At 40.6% G+C, this 18978-nt stretch overlaps 1 protein-coding gene across 3 annotated transcripts in view; it reads right to left on the minus strand.

Annotated features, from left to right (window-relative positions):
* Window positions 1-1624, minus strand: part of LOC142956448 (CMP-N-acetylneuraminate-beta-1,4-galactoside alpha-2,3-sialyltransferase-like) — a 37417-nt gene extending 35793 nt beyond the window's left edge. The window contains exon 1 of one of the 3 annotated variants that reach the window (XM_076098052.1): window positions 1604-1624. The gene's annotated coding sequence lies outside the window, so the exon portion shown is untranslated. Of the gene's footprint in view, window positions 1-1225; window positions 1522-1603 lie in introns of those variants that run through there. The other 2 variants (XM_076098053.1, XM_076098051.1) reach the window with 2 other exon arrangements.
* Between the last annotated feature and the right edge of the window lie 17354 nt (window positions 1625-18978).

The raw sequence follows: 18978 nt of genomic DNA on the forward strand, positions 1-18978 counted from the left end.
CTCTACTTATCCCCACACATAAAACATAAAATACTACAACTCGACAACCAATAATTATATAGGTTGACTATAAACTGCAAATTGTTTATACCCTAAAAAATTACCAGAAATGACTGACTAGGCATGGAAAAATAGACACCTGTGGAGTACATTGAACAGTATTTACTGTTAAGTATAATTTATCCAAATGCACATAAGCATGCGGCTGAGATCAAGCAGTGGGTTATTTCCTCCTACGGATATTGAATTTCTGGATTCACTAGCCTTCTTGAGACATAACATCAACACTAACGGTAACTTTACACAACTAGCGTTAAATGGAAAACACAACATATATATTCGTGTCAGGAAAAGACTAGAAAATGTGATTTAGCAGCAGAAAAAAACGCCTGTAATGGTCCCAGAGTAACTTAAAACGTAGCGCTTTAATCACAACATCAAGTGTGTCACGGGTTTCAGTGGCAGCAGCGACTTTCTGCTCCAAACATCACACTCCTTTCTTATGCACAGTTGCAAAAGCTTTTGCATTGCAGGCCGTGTATCTAACGGTATCTAACGTTAGTTTCCACGTGTTACTAACGTTAGTTCACCGAGCGAGCTACGGTAACGGCAAAACGAAGTTTAGCCGCTAGCATTACAAACATAGCGGAACTTTGAGGTTCCCACAACACAACGCTAAAAGTTAGGTTACCTCAGTCTCTCCAATGTCTACGTGAGATTACCGGGAGGGTTCGTCGTAAACTCTGTTTACGCTGCCGTTGTAACGCGAATGTATGACAACTGCTGGATACTGGCTATTTACCATCAACGTAGAGAAAAGAACAGCGAATTTAAAGCCGCTAACCGTTATATTAGCTTAGCCGGTCGCTATGCTAACAACGCTACGTTGGCATAGTGGGATGTTTGCCTTGATCCGGTCGGCAGGCCCACCGCGTAAAAGAACACCTCTGGTTGGGAAAATGTGTGGCCAGAGGCGAGCTTAGGTACAAGCGCTACCCGTGGCCTAAACAGTCCACACACGTAAGATAAATAATAATATGAAACCACACAGAGTGTACCAAAGGCTGACAAGAAGAGAACAATGCAGAGGTAATCCGGCGGAGGTTAGGAGAATCATGGACCACCGGTTCGCCAACATTAACCACCACCAGCACTGTCGACTAGCACACGGCGCAGCGGCGTCTCATTGTCGCTTCCAATTGATTGGTGGGATCAAAGACGTTACCTTTTCTTCTCTTCCGAGTCCTCGGGTCAGAAACAACAATCAGCCTCAGTTTAAATAAAGGACTGGTCGATAGAACGAGCGTGTTCTCCCTCCTCTCCAAGCCATCGTGATGAAATCCGCGGAAGTGTCCTGGAGCTGTAACGTTAAGCTCAAGACCTCCAGTCTGACTGCGTGTTTCCCCTTCTGTCTCACCAGCTCTAGTTCACATCAAGACTGGCAGAACAAAATACAGCCTTCCGCTCCGTTATCGGTATCATTATCAGCGGCGGCAGCAGCCGCAGCTTTCTGTTCTACAGCAACACAGTTTTCCAGCCACAGTCACATGGGGTATCTCTGTGAATCCCCCCCCCCGATTTTACAGCGTTTAAATGAATGCACCTTTTCATCTGGTCCTTCACGTGGTGCTCCCTCTCTGCACGTCAGCTGTTAAACATCGCATTGTAGCTGGGTTTGCTTCTGCATTTATTGCAGACACGTCAACCCTCCACCGCAGTACTGTAACAGTCCATGTTCAGCAGCAATAGTAGAGATGCAGTAATGTGTACACCTCCATGGACCGCCTGCACAACAACCATAATGGTTTGTGATCCTCCAGCACTATGTATTGATTGGCTGTAAAGGTGAGAGGCTTGTTTTTAGTGGTATAGTCTTTAGAGTTTGCTGAAATCCAAAGACCTACCTATAAGTGGTGTAAAAATAGACTGCAAATCATTATCCCACAGACCTTAAATAGTTTTGCAAGTCGGTATATAGTCTAAATATAGAAAACACCACCATCAAGTGACTGTCTTTGTTGGCTCTGTTGCTTTTTTTTCTGAAATGTTAAGCTCTCAGTATGCCTTGGAGGACTACAGATAAACATTACTTAAGTGTAAGCCCCTTTGGCTCCTTGATTCATTCTGATACCTTCCAGGATGATAATGTTCGTATCCACTCAAGCCGTAAACTGTTTGTCACAAGCTGTAATTTGGACTCTTGTTGAGTGTATATACAGTTGTGTGATAAAGTGTTTGCCCCCTTCCTGATTTCTTATTTTTTTGCATGTTTGTCACACTTTAATGTTTCAGATCAAACACATTTAAATATTAGACAAAGATAACACAAGTAAACACAAAATGCAGTTTTTAAATAAAGGTTTTTATTATTAAGGGGGAAAAAAAATCCAAACCTACATGGCCCTGTGTGAAAAAGTGATTGCCCCCTAAACCTAACAACTGGTTGGGCCACCCTTAGCAGCAACAACTGCAATCAAGCGTTTGTGGGGCGACTGTGGCTAAGGGCCGTCTTTCAATCAGAGGGTCGGCGGTTCAAACCCCGGCTCTGGCTCTGCTAGTCGCATGTCGATGTGTCCTTGAGCAAGACACTTAACCCCAAAATTGCTCCCGTAGCTGTGCCTACGGTGTAGAAATGTGATAGAATCTGAATTGTAAGTCGCTTTGGATAAAAGCGTCTGCTAAATGACTGTAATGTAATGTTTGCGATAACTGGGTGTGACCCTGGATGACCAACTGTCGTTCTCAGCAAACATTGCATTGGTTACACGCTCCTGCAGATTCCTGCTCTACAACATCAGGAGGATTCGCCCCTTCCTCACTGATGAGACGGCGCAGGTGCTAATCCAGGCTCTTGTCATCTCCCGCCTGGACTACTGCAACTCACTACTTGCCAGAGCCCCGGCGCTGGCCATCAGACCTCTGGAGCTTGTCCAGAAGGCTGCAGCTCGCCTGGTGTTCAATCGCCCCAAGTTCTCCCACACAACTTGCCTTCTCCGTTCTCTGCATCCAGTTTAAGACTCTGGTGCTAGCCTACAGGGCAGTGAAAGGAACAGCTCCTTCCTATCTCCAGGCCATGGTCAAGCCCTACACCCCTGCCCGACCACTTCGCTCTGCTACCTCGGGGCGACTGGTTGCACCCTCGCTCAGAGGTCCCTGCGGCCGATCGACCCGGTCGCGGCTGTTTTCTGTCCTGGCCCCACAGTGGTGGAATGAACTCCCCATTGACGTCAGGACGGCAGAGTCGCTGCCCATCTTTCGGCGCAGGCTGAAAACTCACCTCTTCAAGAAGGCCTACCCTTCCGATTAGCACTTACTTAGCATCTACTGTATTCATACTAGCTTATTGCACTTATATTAGCTTGTGGCACTTATTGCATTCGTTTGTTTCTGCACTGGATGTTGGCTCTGGTTTATGCTCTTAGATACTTGTTTGAGGTAGGGACATGCACTTATTACTTCTGGTGACTAGTTGTTCTCTCGAAAACCGATGTTGAATACACTTATTGTAAGTCGCTTTGGATAAAAGCGTCTGCTAAATGACTGTAATGTAATGGAATGTAACTGGCAATGAGTCTTTTACAGCGCTGTAGAGGAATTTTGGCCCACTCATCTTTGCAGAATTGTTGTAATTCAGCCACATTGGAGGGCTTTCGAGCATGAACCGCCTTTTTAAGATCATGCCACAGAATCTCAATCGGATTCAGGTCGGGACTTTGACTAGGCCACTCCAAAGTCTTAATTTTGCTTTTCTTAAGCCATTCAGAGGTGGACTTGCTGGTGTGTTTTGGATCATTGTCCTGCTGCAGAACCCAAGTGCGCTTCAGCTTGAGGTCACGAACAGATGGCCGGACATTCTCCTTCAGGATTTTTTGGTTGACAGCAGAATTCATGGTTCCATTTACCACAGCAAGTCTTCCAGGTCCTGAAGCAGCAAAACAGCCCCAGACCATCACACTACCACCACCATATTTTACTGTTGGTATGATGTTCCTTTTCTGAAATGCCGTGTTACTTTTACGCCAGATGTAATGGGACATACACCTTCCAAAAAGTTCAACTTTTGTCTCGTCAGTCCACAGAGTATTTTCCAAAAAGTCTTGGGGATCATCAAGATGTTTTCTGGCAAAACTGAGACGAGCCTTTATGTTCTTTTTGCTCAGCAGTGGTTTTCGTCTTGGAACTCTGCCATGCAGGCCATTTTTGCCCAGTCTCTTTCTTATGGTGGAGTCATGAACACTGACCTTAATTGAGGCAAGTGAGGCCTGCAGTTCTTTGGATGTTGTTCTGGGGTCTTTTGTGACCTCTTGGATGAGTCGTCGCTGCGCTCTTGGGGTAATTTTGGTCGGCCGGCCACTCCTGGGAAGGTTCACCACTGTTCCATGTTTTCGCCATTTGTGGATAATGGCTCTCAATGTGGTTCGCTGGAGTCCCAAAGCTTTAGAAATGGCTTTGTAACCTTTTCCAGACTGATAGATCTCAATTACTTTGTTTCTCATTTGTTCCTGAATTTCTTTGGATCGCAGCATGATGTCTAGCTTTTGAGGATCTTTTGGTCTACCTCACTTTGTCAGGCAGGTCCTATTTAAGTGATTTCTTGATTGAGAAGAGGTGTGGCAGTAATCAGGCCTGGGTGTGGCTAGAGAAATTGAACTCAGCTTTCCAAAGATGTGATAAACCACAGTTAATTTATGTTTTAACAGGGGGGGGCAATCACTTTTTCACACAGGGCCATGTAGATTTGGATTTTTTTTCCCCTTAATAATAAAAACCTTCATTTAAAAACTGCATTTTGTGTTTACTTGTGTTATCTTTGTCTAATATTTAAATTTCTTTGATGATCTGAAACATTAAAGTGTGACAAACATGCAAAAAAATAAGAAATCAGGAAGGGGGCAAACACTTTTTCACACAACTGTAGATTACTTGTATCCAATGAGGCGGTTTCTACAGTTTCGGCCATCATGAAGTCAGAAAACCCAGGTGGTCAAACATAATCACTCCTGAAACCTGGCTGCAGAGAAAGAAACACATACAACTTACAAAGGAATTTATGGAAAGGAGCAAAAAAAGATGAACTAAGCTGATAAAGAACCAAAAGCAGTCGTCTGTTAAACGTTTTAATTGAGTTTCTTTCTTAAATGATGAATGAGTAAAGGTTCAGGATGGGTTTGGACACTCCTGCCATTGGAAATCAATTGGATGAATTAATATTTTGTAGGTATGAAAGGTATAAATAAATAACATTGTATGTCTATTATGATTGGTCCAAGATCATGTTGGAAAAGCATCACACACCTACTGGAGCAATTGACACTAATGTCTACTGGAAAACTACTCATCAGCCAGGCTCATGCATGTATACATAGAGAAGCAATGAACACTTTCATGTATATGAAGTAAACAAAACTCGCTCTCGCCATAAATCATGCACTTCAAATGCCATGTGATTGGTGTTTCAAACATGATCTCAACAGAGACAACAATTCAAGTTTTCAGACACTTTAACCAATATTATTTTGTGATAACATATAAATACCGTAATACCGGTTGTCACCTTAATTTAATTCCTCTAAGTGTCAGATATTAATAAGACCTACCATTTTATGAATATTCTTGTGTCAGTGACCAAGTAAAACCGCCATCACTAAAATACTTTTAAGGAGACTGATGAGTCATTCTGTTAGCTGTTGCGATGAATTGCTGCACAGGAAATAAGAGTTGTCACCTCATGTTCCTGTGCACACATGTACAGCCAAGGTCATGTATAAGTAGATTCAATTGTCGAATGTAATCCTCACACTGCTCGCTGTCAATCTCATTGTAAACCCAAGAGCACTAATAACAAGAGCAGCGTAGAGAGGTGGCATAAGAGATTCACACACTGGTGTTCCTACAAATGAATGAGGTGGATCAAGCTTCTAAGAAAAGAAGTTCCTATGTCAATAGGTGCATAACTTATAAGGGGAGGCAGTCTTTCATTTTTGCCCTGCAGAGATAGTGGCAGAGTAGCATACCAATCTATTAATATTGAATCAAGCAGGAAATACAATCTGCTCTCCCACTGTTCTCCATCTGGGGCCAGGAGAATAAAATACATACACAAGCAATCACCAAGATATGCGCGCGCACACACACACACACACACACACACTAAATAAAGTGTCTAAGGATCATAGTTGTTGCTTTTTCTAAGCTTGTGTGGGATTCCTGGTGAGTTGGGAGCACTTCATGGCCCTTGGGCCACAGATCATTCGTTTACATTACACTTACAAGATGGAATGATCAGTAGCCACAGAAAACAACGCAAGGAGCTGAAATGTTCCATTCTCTAACCCTGTCTGGGAAGCACACAGTTTGTCAACCAGTAAAGAGCCGAGTTCCTGAAGGGAAAAGACCCCGTTTAAATATGCACGCCCGCACACGTCCAAGCATTCGCTTCACTGTACAACCCAAGTCTAGTTGCCAAGATGAAGCGACACCCAAATGAATTTGATCCTTTTTGGGTTTGAAACGTGACTCATTCATTTTATGATTGGGGTTTTCCTGCTTTTTCTTGGTCAGGCCCCATTCTTCTAATGCTGTAATTAACCATCAAACTGGCAAATAACAAGTGTATTGAGTGGCAGGTCTGTCATGATAACAGAAAGACATGCTCCAATGAAAATGATTTCCTTCATTTGTATGGGTTGTGTAATCAGTGCCACTAGCAGCAACACCATCAAGTCCGTTACTGGAATTGGCATTTGATCTTCGAGTGTATAGTCAGACAGTTTGTGCTGTGCACAAGCTCCTACTAAAGTCCACTCCAGGAGCTTAAAGGTACAATAGATCAGTGGGTGATGGATACAAGTGAAACAATATCATGTGCTTGTATTAATTGTGACAGAAGGGCAATTTCTGTACTTCAGGCTTTAATAAAACTTTATATTTCACATGTAAGTGAGAATACCGGGAGACAGCAAAGACTCAATTGTACAAAAGTAGCTCACCAGAGATTGTAAACCGCAGGATAAAACCTGCGCTGCGCCTATAGCTTCTAACCCTACTATCCATGAAAGCTGAGTCATGAATCCCACTTTAATGGAACTTAATCTAAATGTGTGTCTTTCACCTCTGTTGCAAGCGATCACATCATCTAACTTAGCATGCAGAGAAATTCTATTGAGCCATGGCATTAACAAGTGTATTCTTATCCCCAGTAGCCTGCAGTACGTCAAACTGCTGAACAGAATGACTGATATCTTGAAGCAGATTTTCCATGTTTGATCCCCATCATCTGACCAGAGCCAGATATTATTGTGGCAAAATAAATAATTGATTGTTGTCATCTGAATCATAGCGGAAGTATCTGCTCAATAAGGTAGCTTTTGCTCTGGCGGGCAGGCAGCAGGAAATAAACAAGTGCTAATGGGATACTAATAGAGCCCATACAGAGGCAGATGAGTGCATCTGAATGAACAACACTTTCACTTCTCAACTTTTCAATATAAGAACCGAGTTTAGCCACATCTTGACCACAGCCAACATAGAATATTGTCTAAGATTGGCTTATTGTCATTCCTCCTTTGTCAGATGGAACAAAAAATCCTTTCGCAATAATTTGGGGTCATGGCTTTCAGAGAAAGAAAAGACGACTTCTGCTATTCTCATCAACTTCTGCTATTCCCATCAACACACTTATTGCTTCTCAGTGATCAACATGTCCAGAAACTTGAACTGTTCTCACACAACTATAATATAATTAACTACTAAGTCAAAATGTAACTGCTGCTGTGTAGTGATGGAATACTTTGAGATTTTGTGAAATACACTCATTAGCTCTCTTGCCAAAAGTTAAAAGAGGACTGACTCATATCCGTATGCTAAATATGAAGCTAGAGCCGGTTAGCTTAGCAGCTTTGTAGCGTAGTTTAACATAAAGACTTGAAGCAGGAGGAAACAGCTATCCTAGCTCTGTGAAATGTAAAAATGTCACGCTTTTAGTTTAGTAGTAGCCTATAACCACAACTTGACATTTATACATTTACGTTTTTTGTATATATCAAACAAACAAGATATAATATGTTAATTATTGAGCTTAAAAGGTGCTGGTAGGCAGATTTTGTTACGCGCACACAGAGCCAGGCTAGCTAAACTAAGCTAGCTCTACTGTAGTCTCATATTTAGCATACAGACATGAGAGTCATTTACCAAAGTGGAATGAAAGAGCAAGATGGCTAAATAGCACCACAAGACATGTTGCTAAAGAGGCATTCATTTAATGGTATCGATTGAGTCAGCAGTATCTCATACACAAGGTAATAAAAGATGAAACAGTGGGTGTGTCCAGCTTTCACTGGACTAATGATACCCACCCTATAATATAACCAAAAGCACTCTTGTAGTCAACAAGATGAGCTTGTGAGGTGATGTGCAAAGCAGTGGTCACCTTTCAAGTCAAGAGTTTTTACACTTAAAAAAGTATAAAACCTGGCAGAGATCTCGTTCACATTCTTTCTTCCCTCTCTGTTTACCGTCCTCATGTTTAAACAATTACATCCAATCTCTCGCCCATGCATGACTTCATTAAACACAAGTAATGTGTCTATTCAAGACTCCAATTAAAGTAAACACAAGAAAGCAATCTTCTCAACCAGCTCTCTGCAAGAAAACAAGTGAGTTGATCACCTAAATTGTTGTCTTATCTGTTGAATATGAAGCTACAACCAGGAGCCTCCCAGCTCCTATTTGCTAAAACTCTGCTTATCGAGCCACTTTCTACCTTCCTAGAGTTCACCGCGGAGCTTATTTACAGCCCCACACGACCAAGGTCATGGATTCATTCCTGGCAAACAAGTAATTCCTGTTTTTGTTTCAAGCCTCTATCAATGTTCATGCAGATACTGTATTTTAGGCGACAGATTACAAGGAAAAAAAACATTCCCACACAAACAGAAAAACAAACATTACATCTCCAATGCTGGATATATTTTTTTGGGACGATATAATGTGCATTATTTGGGCCTTTAAAATGTTTTCACGCTTGTCATGTCTGATAGTGTAAGACTCTATCGCCATATGATCAGCTAAGCGATGCTTCTGGGCTGAGGATGTGACTTTTAGGCTCTTCCTAAAACTCTTTAAAACTTCTTTAAAACTGATTATCCTGCTTTAAATATGAATTTGTGTGACACATTCGATGACTATTATTCAAATGACTTATGATATATGTGCCTGCGGTTTATGACCTAAAATTTCACAAAAAAGGTAGAAAAACGAATTACCTTTTCGGCTGTGGCTGTCAGGTCCTTAATCCAGAGTATTCGTCCACTGGAAGAAATGATCACATAGAGCAGTCTCTCCAAAAGAGAGAGGAAAGCCGAGAAGGCAATAGTATGTGGTCACTGTCCTTTTAGCACTCCCTGCAAACATTAGTTAACCAATAACAGGGAGGATTTGGAGCCTGTTACGCTTTCAAACATGAAGAAAATAACTGATGTCTGTTTATCCAGTTTCATTTCATAACGGGTCTGGGGATGTAGCAGAAAACCCAGAGACAAATGGAGGACTTTGATGTGACCTTTGTACTAAAGGTATACTGCAAGCATACTACACACTTTTGATATGTCCCACAACAGATATGTTGTGGCATTTGGATCCTTTGAACAAACACTGGCATATTTGTCTAAGTAACAAGATTCTGTGAAAAACTTAACAAATCAGTCTCTTAAATGACAATGTAAATGCGTAAAGCTGAACATGCATTTTACTATCAACCAAATGTGACTGTTCAAAAATAAATTAATACACACCAGTCATATTACTTATTCTTTTATAAAAAGGAGCATGAGACATAAGAGTTATGTGTTTGTTGCAGCAAAAATAGCATTTTGGTTATCATGACATTTCCAAAATGTTCAATCATTTACCCCCCGGCCATAACTCCACAACCCACAAATGTGACGACCCTCTCTGCCTGTTCCTTTGGCTGCCTTCCTTGCAGGAGTGGAGGTGGGTGTGGCAGAGGGTCGTCAGGCAGAGTGGAAGCACCTGAGGCCAACCTTTCGGCCCGGTTTGTGACAAATGGGGGCTCGTCCATCCAAATTGATTGGTTTGAGGCTGATATTTGGTTCTGTGTTTGGGAGATGCATTTTTTGGCAGCAGTGAGTATGTGGTCTTCTAGTGTGTTCGTTGACTTTTGTGGAGTGTCCCTGGATAGGTGAAGCAACGTGGTCCGTGTGGCTGCGTTGTTTTTTTTTTTTTGTTTGTTATTTTTGTGTGGTGTGCGGTCAGAGCAGTTGTCTCGGGGACACATCCGTAGCTGTCAGGTGAGTAACCAGCTTGCTGGGGGCTTAACCAGGCTACTGGTTTAAGTGTTTAAAAAGCCTCCCGCTAATCTGCATGAAGACTAGGGTTCAGTGAGGTAGATTAGTTTGGTATAGGCAGTTTAGGTAGAGGGACTTCCACATTAGTTTGGGCGACATATCATTGTCTCTTTTACGGCACTAGTTGACCTAGAAAACGGTCTGGTTTTGGGTGGCCTTTGACCTGGTCTAGTATGGCAGGGGTACAGGACTTTGTTGATGCTCCAGGTGAGGAGTTTCTGGATCATTGCACTAGAGATCAGCTCTTCAAGATTGCAGAAGAGTATGATATTGATCTAAGTGGTGTTGGTAATAAAACGACTGAAGGTAAAGGCTATGGTTAAAAAGCAGTTTGCAGAACAGCAAGCATGAGGCCAAAGAACTGGCTTATACAGACCACATGCTAACCAGAGTGGGTTTCATTATCACTTTAGAATTGCTGTATGAAAACTTATTTTAACAGCCTCTCTTTCTCAAACCGCCATAGTCTTCATTTGTGGAAGGATCAGTGTCACACAATATATTTCCAGCCGGGAAAGACTACGTGTTTGCAGACAAAAGATTGCTAAGACGATTATGGGCTCGATCCATCATATGATAAAGTAGAGCCTGGGGGAAACCTACAGGCTTACATTGTTGCAATCTGCTGCTTAATGGGGTAGAAACAACAGGAAGTCCCATTAGAAAGAAAATAAGAATAGTGCTGTACAGTATCTTAATGGCAGCACAACATAGTTTGTAGAGAAAGTAAGGCATAAAAACAGCACTGTTTTTATTCCAACAGACAGGAGATCATTCCTTCATTCGCCCTGGTATCAGCATCATAAGCAGTGAGTATTTGTAGGAAAAAAATATGCTAATAATGACGCCAGAAAAATAAGTTCCACGCCAGAATATATTTGAAATATAAAGTACAGGTTCCATAAACAGCAAAGTCTAAAAGGAAAACAGTACGAAACTGGTTGTCACCCAGGTTTTCTCATGTGTCAATCTATATATGAACTCACACTTTCCCACTCTGACACATCCAGACTTTCTGTCTCCGCCATGCATATACACATAGACACACAAGCACACACTCTCTCACATCCTGTGTGCACATATTTGATGTTTGTAGAAAATACAAGAGATCAGCCTAAGGTCAGGTTATGGTCTCTGCCAACAGCAATTCAGTATCACACATGGTCTGATTTCATACATTCTAACAGATTTCTCATATCTGTCTTATAGAGCTGTCGTTATAGATCCTGCGTCTGTTATTGGGCTTGGCAAATTCACTTAAAGCCACTTGTTTGTTCCTGTGGAAATTTCAAAACTGAGAAGTGAGTCAGCATGAGTCTTCAATTATAAAAGATTGCAAGACATAAGGAACCTCTCAGGTTCTCAATCCCTGTTCACTGACCTTTTAATACCATTTGCTTTGTTGATTAATGCAGCATTAATACAATTTGAGCCAGAAAAAAAGCAAGTTTAACGGATCGTAAACTTGAAAGATGAACAAATATCTACAAAAGAGGAACATTCACAGAAGCAGGAAGAGAAATGTATTTTAAAAGTAAAGCAAATTACACTGGGAACTCCTTTACCTTTAGATGTAAAGTAGTTCCCAGTATCATACCCAGTTCTGAGTAAAACATGTCATTTACAGTCAGTTTTCTGGTCCTCCGTAATCACAGATGACAGACGTACAAAATTATTGTTTGAGTGGATTCTAAATGTCTATCATCATAAAATGCATCTCTCATTAAAACGAGTTTCACTGAGGAAGGATAATGTTTACTTTTTTGTAAGCAACACACCCCATGACAGAGCTTTAGCATCAGCACAAAAAGCTTTATCTCCTTAAGAAAGATTGGTACAAATACAGTATCTTCCCCCAGCAGTTGTAATTAACTAGCTGATGAGTAATTAACTAGCTGATGAGTTATCTTCATGTCAGACACCAGCAGACATTTTATAAAACCTGAAAGTATCATTTGTGTCAAGAGTGCTTAATCTCACCAACATAGTTTGACATTTGTATGTTCATAACAGGAAATACCCACAGACCCCACATTCCACATGAGAACACCTTCCTGTCATATCTGAAATAGGCCTAAAGAATATCCGTATAGGCTACAGTAAAAAAAAAAAAGGTTTTTAGGCTTCATAAAAACATTATGCAGTAAGTTAAATCACGATTGAGTGTAAAAGGAAATACAACAATTAAAAATGATTACAACTAAATGTATTTTGACCTTCCTCTCGTGTTAGCTTTCTGTTACCATCTCTTATGTTAACGGGTCGGTTTTGACCCATGTCTTAAATCAGCTGTAAAATACACTAAAGACAATTATCTATAATCCAATTTGTTTCTCATCTCTTGGTTACCTTGTTAGGCTTCCTTATCCATGAAAATATTGGTTTTAATATTTTTGGTGTGGGCCTCTGGGCCTTTTCTTTGTCAGTATACCCCTCGATTTCAATAAAAAAAAATTTCAAAATCAAAAATATGATCCAGAACTTGTCTCACTGAAAATCTTCTTTTCATTTTTGCATGCTGCAAATTGGAGATGTGCACTCTGCAAGTCACCAACTCTATACTGAATTGACCTCACATGTCTGGACATGCCCGTCTTTGTTTGTTTTGTTTTTGTGCAGGTACACTGGATAACAAGGCAAAATGAGAATCCCCTAAAGCTCACATGATTGGGAGAGGAGCTGGCTGTCAGTGTGTTAGCTGCCGGTGCACTTATGATTTCAGTTTTGGCTCTAATTATTGCTTTATAATCTTATTTTTATAACTGGGTCGAAACCGACCCTAAAAACACAAAGGGCATAATTTCAATCAAAGCATTTTATAATTTAGTGAAAAAAAATGTTTTTATTTTGTTGAAATAGAGGTTCCTGACAAAGTGAAAAAGCCTTGATGCAATAAACAAATTTATGTGGTTCTTTTATGCATTTAAAACCTAAAACGGGTCGGTGCCGACCCTAACACAAGAGGAAGGTTAGATGTATCAGGTATAGCCACACAGGTGGAGGTTAAAGGAAAAGTAGGGCTTTATATTTATTTTTACATTCCATTTGAATAATTTAACTAACAGTATTTATGGATGTGCTCTGTTATATTTTATGACTTTTTATAGTTGACTGGGAGTCATACAGTGTGGACAGAAAAGCAGTAAACAGCTTTCCTGATAAGAGACAGGAAATTATCAGAATCCTCTCCAGGTGTTAAACTATAATGGTACTGTCTTAATGTGACGACACAGTGTAGTTTGACTTTCCAATGTGACAATGAATAAGATAAAAGTGGGACTGTTGGCAGTTATTAAAAATGTACCTCACTGAGGAAACAATGCGTGCGGCTGTTTGCTCTAACCTCATGCAGCACGGCCTTTCATGAACGACGTGAAGAAGTGTTTTTACAGAAAGGCTGATCAAATATTTAGAACGGACACAAACTCTGTGTCCCTGTGGTCTCATGACGGCTGCAAACCAACAGATAAAAGCTACACCAATCATTTTCAACACAAGGCCGCTTCACATGCAATTAATATTACCAGCTAAATGTAATTATTGCCTCAGTCTTACACTTAAACAAAATATTCCAAGCAATGAATCCTTGTGTGAAGACATGAGCAAAAACACACAATGTTCGTTGCATCTTTGCGCCACAAGAGCTTTTTAACAACTAAACTGAGTTGGTGGCAACACTTCAGTTTAACTTCCCTATTTAGCTTATTTAAGTCTTGTATAAACAAGTATCCATAAGTGATGAGTCATAAAACGGACAATGAATAATTGACAAGATGTGCAACAGTTATAATCATGTAAAATATAAAGACACATTTTTCAAGCTCAACATGCATTTTGTTATAAACATGGCTGTTAGTGAATGCTTTATAAAACAATTTGTATTCATTTTAATTAATGAAACACTAAATATAACAATTATACAGTGTTCTTATATGTGCTTCTACATTAAGATGTATTATAAACCATTTTTTAAGCGTAATCAGTGTGTTGCTGTATACTGCTTAGTGTGGAACAAGTCAAAGCTTTTGGTTATTTGCCGATTAAACACTTAGTGGAACTTCACAAGCTGTGTGTATGCCAAGAAAAAGACAAAGGCACCACTATATTTACTGCTGTTTGAAGGAAACAAGATCTTCAAATTATTGATTAACACCAGTGTCTGAAAATCAGACATCAATAGCACAAAGCAACCTGAGCCCTGTCACTTGACTACCATGTGACTGGTCTGAGGCAGACAGTTATTGCAGACAAAAGTACCCGACTAACAGAGGGATTTGAGGGAGCCACAGCTGCCGGGTCACAGGTGGGGGTGAAAGATTGTGTGAGAGTTTAAATATGGAGGCGTGCAGAGATAGAGCACTGGTGTAAAAACAATAAGCTATAGCCATTTGCTTGCATGTTGTTAATGCCTGTATTCAACACTATTTTTGGCCACAAAACAAGCTGACCCACAGTGACATAATATAACGTTTTAAGTTGAAATGGTGAACATGTTACAGACAGTTCAGTTCTGAAAATTGAAGACTGCAGAAGTGCCTTAAACTTGCATTCTCTCTTCTGGCCATCAGAGGGCGACTCCTCTGGTTGCAAAAATAAGTTCAACGATATGGAAGTTACTTCCGTTCACTGGTTGCAAAAAACCAAGATGGCGACAACCATAATCCAAAATGGCAATGGCCAAAAGGTCGAAATCGATGCTTCAAAACCGCAGTCCACAATCATGGGACGACTACGTCCACTTCTTTTTCTACGTTTCTACGTTTTTTACACATCAAGTAGATACAAAACATTAGCATTAGTTGTATTTCTGGCCACCTAATGAATGCAAACTCAATATGCCCTCTACTTTTAGCTCCGTTTTGGTCTCCACCAACTCCTAAGGCAAATATCTGCTTCTTGAGCTAAGTGTTCCACTGGGGTCATTATCTAGTTGCTAACGTTGTCTGCAGTTTGATGCTGGGACGATAGCGGCATACAGAAGGTTTTGCCTGGTGCAAACAACATTGATGGCAGCTGTGAGAGTAAACCAAAACAGCACAGAGGCCGTACATTGAAGCAAAACAATGAGCTGAAAGACGTTAAAATAATCTGCAGGGCTGAAGAGAACTGCAAGTCTCTGTAGGTTTTTCACTACAAGGAATACCTACAAATTCATCATTCGATCCATTGTTATCAAGACAGAGAATCACGGAATCAACAAAAGGCCTGATGCAGATGACGAAGAATCAGAAAGCAAGAAAGAGAGAGCAAATATATGAGGTAAATATATACAAAGATTTGGTGAACACAGAATATTCAGGGGATGTCAGACAACAATAACAATCTTTATGCAGAAACTAATAATGAATAAATTGTGTTTCTCCAACCCTAAAATATATTACAGCAAAGGTTAAAGAAATATCTTACATTTGAGATGACTTCTGTTGATAGCAGTATGGCTTTATTTTTACACTAATGCCCAAGTCTAGTTGAATAAGCAACAGGAAAACGGAGAGTTGAAGATACACCCTTCTTTATTAGCCCTATCACTTTGTTGAATCATTGACCACAAAGTAGCACTTCCTTTTAATTCAAATTCAAGCTGCTGATAATAGAAAGATGGTTGAGCCTTTTGTCCAACCTCCAAAGAAGTGTATGTGTTCAGTTGTATGATTGGCAATCATGGTATTTCACGTCTTTAAATTTCGTAGAAGTTATGGAAGATTTTATATTTGGTCCATATCTTAAGGTTTTTGCTAACATTTCCATATTTATTAACTTGATGTTACTTTTATAATATTGTCATTTTAGTAGGCCTACACCGTAGCTTTGACTTCCCCACACCTGGCAGAGGCTCACGGGGATGAAGGCAAACAAAGAAGCGCAAACTGGCACCATCAACCCGTCCGTCAACAGCTGTTATGACCCTGTGTTGACGTGATGGATGGGGAATCTGGCTGCAGGCAATTTACTGACAGTCTTTGTTCCTGTGTGTGTGCATGAGTGAGATACACATCCATCTCGCAAACAACAGGTTTGTGCTTTCCTGCCACATGTGTGGTGATGGACCCTGCCTTCCCATCTTAGATACAGTACATACATTGATTAAATCATCCTAAATACTATGGAAGACCATAAAAATAATGATAAGCTTGACATTGGGCGAAGGCAGAGTACAGCCTGGTCTTGTTGACAGACTATTACAGGGCTAACACATTAAGACAGACAACCATTCATGCATACATGTAAGACTACGGGCAATTTAAAGTAACCTATTAACCAAAGCAACATGTCTTTAGACTTTGGGAGGAAGCCTGAAAGAACATGCAAACACACAGAGGGGCCGTCCAGCCCAGGAACCGAACCAGGGCCACTCTTGCTGTGAGGCTAGCCGCTAGTCACTCCACCACCTTGCAGCCCATCATTTTGATGTGTCACGCATATTTTTAAAGTCACAAATAAGTCAAAAACAAGAAGCTAGCAGCTATGTGAAGCTGTAATTAGGCACAGTGGAGCTTTGAGCTAAATGCTAACTTTAGCATGCTAACACCCTCACAATGACGATGCCAACATGCTGATGTTTAGAGGGTATACTGTTCACCGTCTTAACTTAGCACATTAGAATGCTAACATTTGGTAATTGGCATTAAACACAAAGTACAGCTGAGGCTGATGGGGTAAAAGTATTTGGTAATAAAGGACAAATTAAAAGTTTGACCTGATTGTGTCACTGTTTGATTTATCAGGTGTTCACCCTGACAATTAATCTGAGACGTAAATCTCTACCAAATTTAATGGTAATCCATCCAGTGGTTGCTGAAGATTTTTCAATCTTAACAAAAAAATAATCTCATGGTGGCACTAAAGGAAAAGTCGGGGGTCACCAAAGTATTTCTAAAATGTTATGTCAATCCATCGACTGACGACCAATAGACCAACCAACATTGCTGAGCAATGCCACTATTAAACCAACAAAGGTTGGAAACCAAAGCAGGGGATTCACTGCTCTACAGAGGCGTTTCTTTCCCGTCACAAGTGATTCGGAGGAACTAACAGTGAGGGCAAAAGCACTGCATGAAAGTGAAGATGGCAGGATGTTAGTTCTCATTTCTCACTATACCAGCCCACAAGTGAATGACATCAAACCTTAAGCAGAATTTTGAGGTTACACTAATGAAGTTTACGTCATAGGAAACTGAAATGGCACTCTCGGGGCACTTCCTTAAATTGAATCTCGGTTGGTACAAAAATTCCCCGGAGGCATTTAATTGAAATGTCAGAAAGTTCAGGACAGCAACCTGAATCCCTCAATAGATTTTTAAAGAACTATTTACTTCCTCAGGGCACACACATTACTAAAGAACTCAGCTGACAACCCTGTGCCCAGGGGTAACGTCCCCCCTTTGTCACCAGCTCCTGTGACTGTAAGGAGAGAAGACGATTCCTCTTTTACTTTGAAGAGCAGGAGAGGGAGGGGATTACAGTACATCTCAAATGTTCAATTTTGAATTTAGCTAACCTCCTGTCCAATTTTGAACAACATATGTGTGTATATGTCTATATATACACAAAATATATATATTTTTTAAAGTTACCCCCTTATTTATGATGTAGTTGTAATTATCATCATTCATGCATTTGTCAACAACCTATAACTGAAGCATCTGTAACAGATAATCAATGTCGTACAAGCATAACATAAGAGGGTGTAAGGAACCGACTTACTTCTCTGGGCTGACTCTAAATAGAGGCTGAAGTAGAGATTTAGAGGAAAAATAAATAGATTGTCCAAGTGACCGTTGGAAAAGTGGAAATGTAGACAGGTGACTATTCAAAAATGTAATCAAAGGCCTTATCTGAAAATCTGAACATTTGCATTGTTAAACTATACGAAAGCACTTCAGCTGCACGTATCTAACCCTTTCTGATCAAGACGTTTTAAACCATGATAAGAAGAATGGAACAAGTACACGTGATAAGAGATCAGATCTCTGAGGAACTGAAATGATGGCGATGGTAGTGCACACCTGCTCTGAGACTTTTTTTCTTGCGATGACTCGTCCGCCGCACGTGAACATTTGGTCTGGCTTTAGTGGAAAGTAGTCACTCAACATGCTTAACTGTAAAATACTATTATGAGCAACCACCCAAGCATTAGTGTGCACAAAAGTTGAAGGTTAAATGCCGGATAACTACCAGGTTCCCGTCTTAAATACGTTTACATATTTTTGTCGGACTCCAATAGAGCCCTAATAAATCTGAGACGTCTAATAACCTGACGTTCATAGAGGTTTAAAGGGAGCAGTGATACAGAGAGCCAGGAGCCATCCATCTAGTCAAATTCCAGCTGTGGTCTCCAGCTCACAAGACTCATGCTGCTTTGGCACAGCTGCAAGCCCTCTGGCTGAGACATCCAACACTAGTTCAAAAACACGAGCAGGGAAAGAAAGGCAGACGACAGCCTAATGAAAAACTGTGTACGAGTTCTAATAGAAACACTGCCTGGATCTCAGCACTCAGATCTGCTCATTTCTGTGGTACATGTAGAAAGTAAATTGCAGTTTTTTTTTTCTTAATCCAAACTTTACTCAAAACAGTTGATGACAAAGAGTGTACAGATTTAATGCGGCCTTGC

Source organism: Anarhichas minor, unplaced genomic scaffold, assembly GCF_050575085.1.
Source record: "Anarhichas minor isolate MPS153535 unplaced genomic scaffold, ASM5057508v1 ptg000024l, whole genome shotgun sequence".
Lineage (NCBI taxonomy): Eukaryota > Metazoa > Chordata > Actinopteri > Perciformes > Anarhichadidae > Anarhichas > Anarhichas minor.